Genomic DNA, 7,500 nt, shown 5'->3' on the forward strand with positions numbered 1-7,500 from the left:
CTGGTAAGAGACTGATGTCAGCCAGGTAAAACCTCAAACAGATAGGTAGCGTCAGGTCCCGATTTCCTTTAATGGCCTCTCGTGGCATGGTTGGTTTCGACCTGGCCTTTCATTAGAAGGGGCCAGCGTTCGATCCCAAGTATGAGGTAGAAATTTATTTCTATTTGAACACGATGTTGTGTTGATATTTATCCATATTGACTCATTAGGGGTAATTTGAATGAATTACTACCAATTGTGTCACGTGGTGGGCCGGGAAATCGGGTAAAACTCGCTGGTAAGAGACTGATGTCTCGCCAGGTAAATCCTCGGACAGCTAGGTAGCGTCAGGTTCCGATTTCCTTTAATGTCCTCTCGTGGCATAGTTGGTTTCGACCTGGCCTTTCATTAGAAGGGGCTAGCGTTCGATCCCAAATATGAGGTAGAAATTTATATATATTTATATAATTAATGGCATTTTCGCTTCTAGAAAGCTTGAGGTTTAGCAGAAAGGCGAAGGAAAGCAGATACTTCAGCATTTGGACAGTTTATTGGCTAAGCTTTCGGGAACAACATTTCCCATCATCGGAGCTAAAAAGTGAATGTAAAACACAGGTCAATAGTTAATGAAATTCTGTTAAAAAGGCAAGAATTATAATAAATACATCGAAATACTTAAAAAATGAAGTGGATGAAATATACTAAAAAATTATAAATTAAACCATATAAATAAAATTAAAAATTAAAACGTTAAAACATTAAATGAATGATATAGTAAAAGAGCAATATCGAAATCAGAACAAATACACAGAAAACTTTAAAGAAGAATTCATAAAACATCATAGATATGGGAATCAAAATAAGAATACACAGAAATAACCTGGAATAAAAGAAAAAAAAACAGACAAAATAAAATAAACTCTGGATAAGAAAGAAACACACCTAGTATGGAAAAAAAATCCAAGACTGAGACATGGAAGGACGGGGAGGTTTAGACGTTAGAGCATGAAAGTAATGGTTTGAAGATTAATTGGTGAAAGTCGTTAGGCAATATGTAAAGGAACAGAGGTTGTTGAGTGATTAAGAGTAGGGGATAGCTGTTTAATGAAAAGAGATTCTAGGGTAGGTAGAGAATAGCTATTGGGGGATTGGGCTAGAATTTTGAAATTAGAATAGTTAATTAATTGCTTGCATTCTTGAGCGTGATTACGTATGGAAGAAAATTCTTTTTTATTTAAAATACAACCTGTACGGTGACTGACTCCTCTATGAGAGTCAATGCGGATCCTCAAGAGACGGTTGGAACAACCAATATAGGTTCCTAAATTACATTTAGGACAATTGTATAAGTAAACAATTGAGGACCGCATCAAATCTGGTAGAGTGTCTTTGAAAGTGAACATGCTGCCTATGGATAGTGGATTTTTGAATACAAACTTAAAATTAACATATGGATACAAATTGGAAAGATCTTTCTCAAGTTTACATTTAAAATTTTTATAGTTATAAATAAATGGTAGAGACACATACATTTGCTTTTTTGGTACGTTTAGTACGGTGGCTTTCGGAGTAAAAATGTTATCTAAAAACTGTTTTGTAAATTTATCAAATACGTTACATGGATAACAGTTCCTAATAAAATACGATTTTAAAAATTTAATTTCCTCGTGGAATCTACCCCAATCTGAAGAAAGATTAAAAGCTCTATAAATTAATGTTTTACATGAGTTTACTTTAAATGAAATCGGACAGTAACTAAAAAAGTTTAACCCAAGTCCTGTAAAAGTTTGTTTTCTAAAAATGCCAGTACTAAATGCACCATTACAACGTGAAATCTTAATATCTAAAAAGGAAAGTTGATCATCTATTTTATAGACGTTATGTCGATGATACATTTGTTCTTTTTAGAGATAGACACCATGCCACTTTGTTTTTAGAGTACATAAACTCATTTCATTCAAATATTAAGTTCACTTTGGACTCCGAACATAATGATCAAGTTTCCTTTTTAGATATTAAGATTTCACGTTGTAATGGTGCATTTAGTACTGGCATTTTTGGAAAACAAACTTTTACAGGACTTGGGTTAAACTTTTTTAGTCACTGTCCGATTTCATTTAAAGTAAACTCATGTAAAACATTAATTTATAGAGCTTTTAATCTTTCTTCAGATTGGGGTAGATTCCGCGAGGAAATTAAATTTTTAAAATCGTATTTTATTAGGAACTGTTATCCATGTAACGTATTTGATAAATTTACAAAACAGTTTTTAGATAACATTTTTACTCCGAAAGCCACCGTACTAAACGTACCAAAAAAGCAAATGTATGTGTCTCTACCATTTATTTATAACTATAAAAATTTTAAATGTAAACTTGAGAAAGATCTTTCCAATTTGTATCCATATGTTAATTTTAAGTTTGTATTCAAAAATCCACTATCCATAGGCAGCATGTTCACTTTCAAAGACACTCTACCAGATTTGATGCGGTCCTCAATTGTTTACTTATACAATTGTCCTAAATGTAATTTAGGAACCTATATTGGTTGTTCCAACCGTCTCTTGAGGATCCGCATTGACTCTCATAGAGGAGTCAGTCACCGTACAGGTTGTATTTTAAATAAAAAAGAATTTTCTTCCATACGTAATCACGCTCAAGAATGCAAGCAATTAATTAACTATTCTAATTTCAAAATTCTAGCCCAATCCCCCAATAGCTATTCTCTACCTACCCTAGAATCTCTTTTCATTAAACAGCTATCCCCTACTCTTAATCACTCAACAACCTCTGTTCCTTTACATATTGCCTAACGACTTTCACCAATTAATCTTCAAACCATTACTTTCATGCTCTAACGTCTAAACCTCCCCGTCCTTCCATGTCTCAGTCTTGGATTTTTTTCCATACTAGGTATGTTTCTTTCTTATCCAGAGTTTATTTTATTTTGTCTGTTTTTTTTTCTTTTATTCCAGGTTATTTCTGTGCATTCTTATTTTGATTCCCATATCTATGATGTTTTATGAATTCTTCTTTAAAGTTTTCTGTGTATTTGTTCTGATTTCGATAGTGCTCTTTTACTATATCATTCATTTAATGTTTTAACGTTTTAATTTTTAATTTTATTTATATGGTTTAATTTATAATTTTTTAGTATATTTCATCCACTTCATTTTTTAAGTATTTCGATGTATTTATTATAATTCTTGCCTTTTTAACAGAATTTCATTAACTATTGACCTGTGTTTTACATTCACTTTTTAGCTCCGATGATGAGAAATGTTGTTCCCGAAAGCTTAGCCAATAAACTGTCCAAATGCTGAAGTATCTGCTTTCCTTCGCCTTTCTGCTATATATATATATATATATATATATATATATATATATATATATATATATATATATATATATATATATATATATATATATATATATATATATATATATATATATATATATATATATATACGTAATTATATATATATATATATATATATATACGTAATTATATATATATATATATATATATATATATATCTATATATATATATATATATATATATATATATATATAAAGTATATATACAGGCATAATTATAAATACAGTATATATATATATATATATATATATATATATATATATATATATATATCTATACATGTGTATATATCTATACATGTGTATATATCTATACATGTGTATATATCTATACATGTGTATATATCTATACATATATATATATATATATATATATATATATATATATATATTCTCTTAATGCATTATACATCCCATTGTCCCTTTCCAATATTTCTATCTTCTTCGACATTGGATAAAACATTCGTGAGTCCCTGAGTGACCGCCGATCCATGGCATTTCTTTTAGCAATCTTTAAAAGACTTCTAGAAGAGACTATTCGGGAAAGGCGAAAGGTGAAGAAGGGTTTGCTTCTTACAGTGAATGGTGGACACGTATTTCGGTGGTGTGGATTTATGTAAGCAATTCAAAATAGAAATTGGATGTTTGGATTTATGAAAGCAATTCAAAATAGAATTCGGTGGTGGTGCGGATTTATGAAAGCAATTAAAAATAGAAATTAGTGGTGTGGATTTGTGAAAGAAATTCAAAATAAAAATCAGAGGTGTGGATTTATGAAAGAAATTTAAAATAGAAATCGGTTGTGTGGATTTGTGAAAGTAATTCAAAATTGAAATGGGTGGTATGGATTTGTGAAAGCATTTCAAAATAGAAATCGGATTTGTGGATTTATGAAAGCACTTCATAATAGAAATCAGTGGTGTAGTTTTATGTAGTCAATTCAAAATAGAAATTTCTGATTGCTAATAAAGCCTTCTTTATTGATTTGTTTTTGTGTAAACAGTAGCAGTCGTTGGATGATAGTGATGCTGAGTTTTACTCCTAGTTTAGGCTAGATATTCAAATGTTCCACATGAATGGTATAGGCAAGAGGCTGTGACAATCCCATAGGAACTAACAATATAGATATATAATCAGTGTCCTAGCCCCCTTCACCCCACCCAGGACCACGAAGGGCCAGGCAACTGTTTTTTAGTTAAGAGAGTAGCCTATACCGAAGGTAATCTATTGAAGTATCTCAAGTGGTGGAAAATTTAAAGATAAATACTAGCAGGTATTTACCCTTTACAATCTTGAAAAGGAACTAATTACAGTAACTCCTACGTATTAACTATGCATTTAAGTCTTTCTTACTAGCAATGAAAGTTTTCATAGTTATCATATCATTTGACTGAAAGACCGCTGACAAGATGGCCTATATATTTATTTCATTTTTATTTCTGTTTGACTATGTATCATGCTTCTCATGTATTACATGTATTATAAAGGTATAAATGTAAGAGTGAATGTGCGCGTGCAATATAAATTAAGGTATGTAAATGCTAACTTAGTTTATAAGACAAATGATAGATTAGATTTGAGTTTGAGTTAGTTTGTAAGAGTATCAGGGTGGTGGTATTCGTATGCGTAAATGGAGTAGATAGATTAAATGTTTTATGCTTTTCTAATGGCCAGTTGTATCTAGATTCCACAAAAATTCACAACTCCAAATTGAATATTCCAACTATCTATATTGGTCGTGATAAAAACCACGGTAACAAAATAATATTCGTGAAATAAGCAATGATCAAACCATGTATCAGCTTAATAATGATACAATCAACAAAGACTGTACAAATGAGCACCACAGAAATTAACAACTTATCTAACTAATATGGCTGTAGGCACACACCACTCGGACTTCTAAATAATAACCAAGGTAATAAAATTAAATCTAGTATAGTTTATCATAAAAGTAACAGAAAATGTACGCAAAATCATTATAGAAAACGATAACTGAATAAGCTTATCTTTTTTTTTAATCAACAATCAATAATTTATAAAATAAATTGCTAGAGATTGGAATCCTATTAAAATTTATAGTTTATTACTATATTTTAATTTAAATTCACGTAACCTTTACCAGAGATGAAACAATAGGAGAATAATGAGAGCAGATCCTAGAAGAAAAAAGTTTACGGGGGGACTGCAACATTTCTCGATAAATGTAGTTGTTATTAATAAGAGGCTTTACTGGGATAAATGTCCATTTGTATTAAATCAAATGTTTTACATAAAACAAGAATAAATTTAAAAGATAAAAGTACATCCGTGACGTTAGGAGAAGTAATCATTTCAATAATTTCAACAATAATAACTTTAGTAAGTTTTGATAATTAAATTACTTATCATTATTATTATGAAAATTATTGAAATAATTATGATTATTTTTATCATTCAATTGATTAAGATTATTGTTATAGAATTATTAAGATTATTATCATTATTATCATTATTATAAAACTATTAAAATCATTATCAAAATTACTGAATTTACAAAATATTTAAAACATATGGGACTGTATGATCTCCCTGGCCCATATCATATCATATATATATATATATATATATATATATATATATATATATATATATATATATATATATATACATGTATGTGTATATTGCGAAGAATTTTCTTCACTACTCTTCTTCACAGTTTATACGTAGACTTTGTTATTGTTCGTGACGTCACGGCAGGGAAAAATGTGAGTAATGACTCTTCCATAAGCGAGTGTCTCAAGGTTAATACTTTTGCGTTTATTTTGTATTCATTATTTAACCTTAAGTATTTAGGTACTTTAAATCTCTTAAATACAACTCAAGTCTGCTAGTCTAGGAGGTATGGTTGTCCACACACGTAAGCCCGACTTGCTGAATTACATTTTAGTTTCATTTTTTGTTTTGTATGCCAGATGTTTAGAGTTTTGGATTATCTTTGTCCCCTGGAGTTGCAAGATTTCTCCTTGTATTCTAAATAAGTGTATTGCTTAAAACTCACAAGTCACAAGTATTTCAAGCCTGTCCTAAATGAGAGTTGGCACCTCAAGACCACTGGCCTACGCATCAAGATACGCTTTTTTTTGGGAAGGAAGGAGGAAGCGGCTGACCTGAACTCGACCTCACAAACTTACAGGCCACGGTACTAAGCGGAACTGCCAAGCCAGGCCCTAGGGTCAACCTCGTGCTCCCACTCTCCACCACTAGCCTGTCCACTTGCACAGTAACTAGCCAACATTCACAAAGGAGGAGGTCAAGCAGATAACGGGAGTGTTAGTGAAAGGCAGCAATTCCAAAGAACGTCTGTTCCAGTCTTGGGGCCAGTTGGAAGGGGCCATTGACTCCGCAAAATAAGTGTTGAAGACTGCCACTTTCAGGACACGGGCGCCCCACAACATAAAATCTTGTGAGTTCAATTAATGGCATTCCCCCTTTAGATAAGCTTCTATTTGTCTCATAAGTTAAGTTTAGGTATTATTCTGGCATTACATCTTTTGGGCTGCGTGCATGGAAATTAATGTACTTATAATTTTTGGTCTTGGTAATTGATTGAGGTTACTGACCACATATTGGGACCTCACAGCAGCCTACCGCACAAATTGTTTATCAGAACATTTTGATTCTATTTATTCCGTTTGAGGGTTAATCCCACAAGTTAATTCTGTTTAAAATTTTCAATATTTTGTGTTGTAAACTGATTCTCTTTTCACTTATTCATTTGCCATGTGAATAAATCATTATTGAGTTACTGATACTCTTTTCAATTATTAATTTTGCTATGTGTGTAAATCATTAATGAGTTACTCTCATCCCTTTTTGCTGTAATAAATTATTTGGAATAGATTACAAACTTTGGTATCTTTAACCCCATTATATGAATTTTACCAATTTATACTATGGGACGGGTCAGAAGCACCCGATATGTTGAGAGTAACCCTCTGTAGATATAGGTAAGTTAGTATCAGCGAGTGTATGCTCTTTAAGTTAGTACTTTGAAGGTGAAGATCCCCATTTAACTTTATTTAATACCTTTATACTCCACTGCTCCCATTTTTTGTTTTGTCTCTAATTGCATTAACGTAAAATACCTGTCCAGCATCTCAC

The sequence above is a fragment of the Palaemon carinicauda genome, chromosome 16 (assembly GCF_036898095.1).
Source record: "Palaemon carinicauda isolate YSFRI2023 chromosome 16, ASM3689809v2, whole genome shotgun sequence".
NCBI lineage: Eukaryota > Metazoa > Arthropoda > Malacostraca > Decapoda > Palaemonidae > Palaemon > Palaemon carinicauda.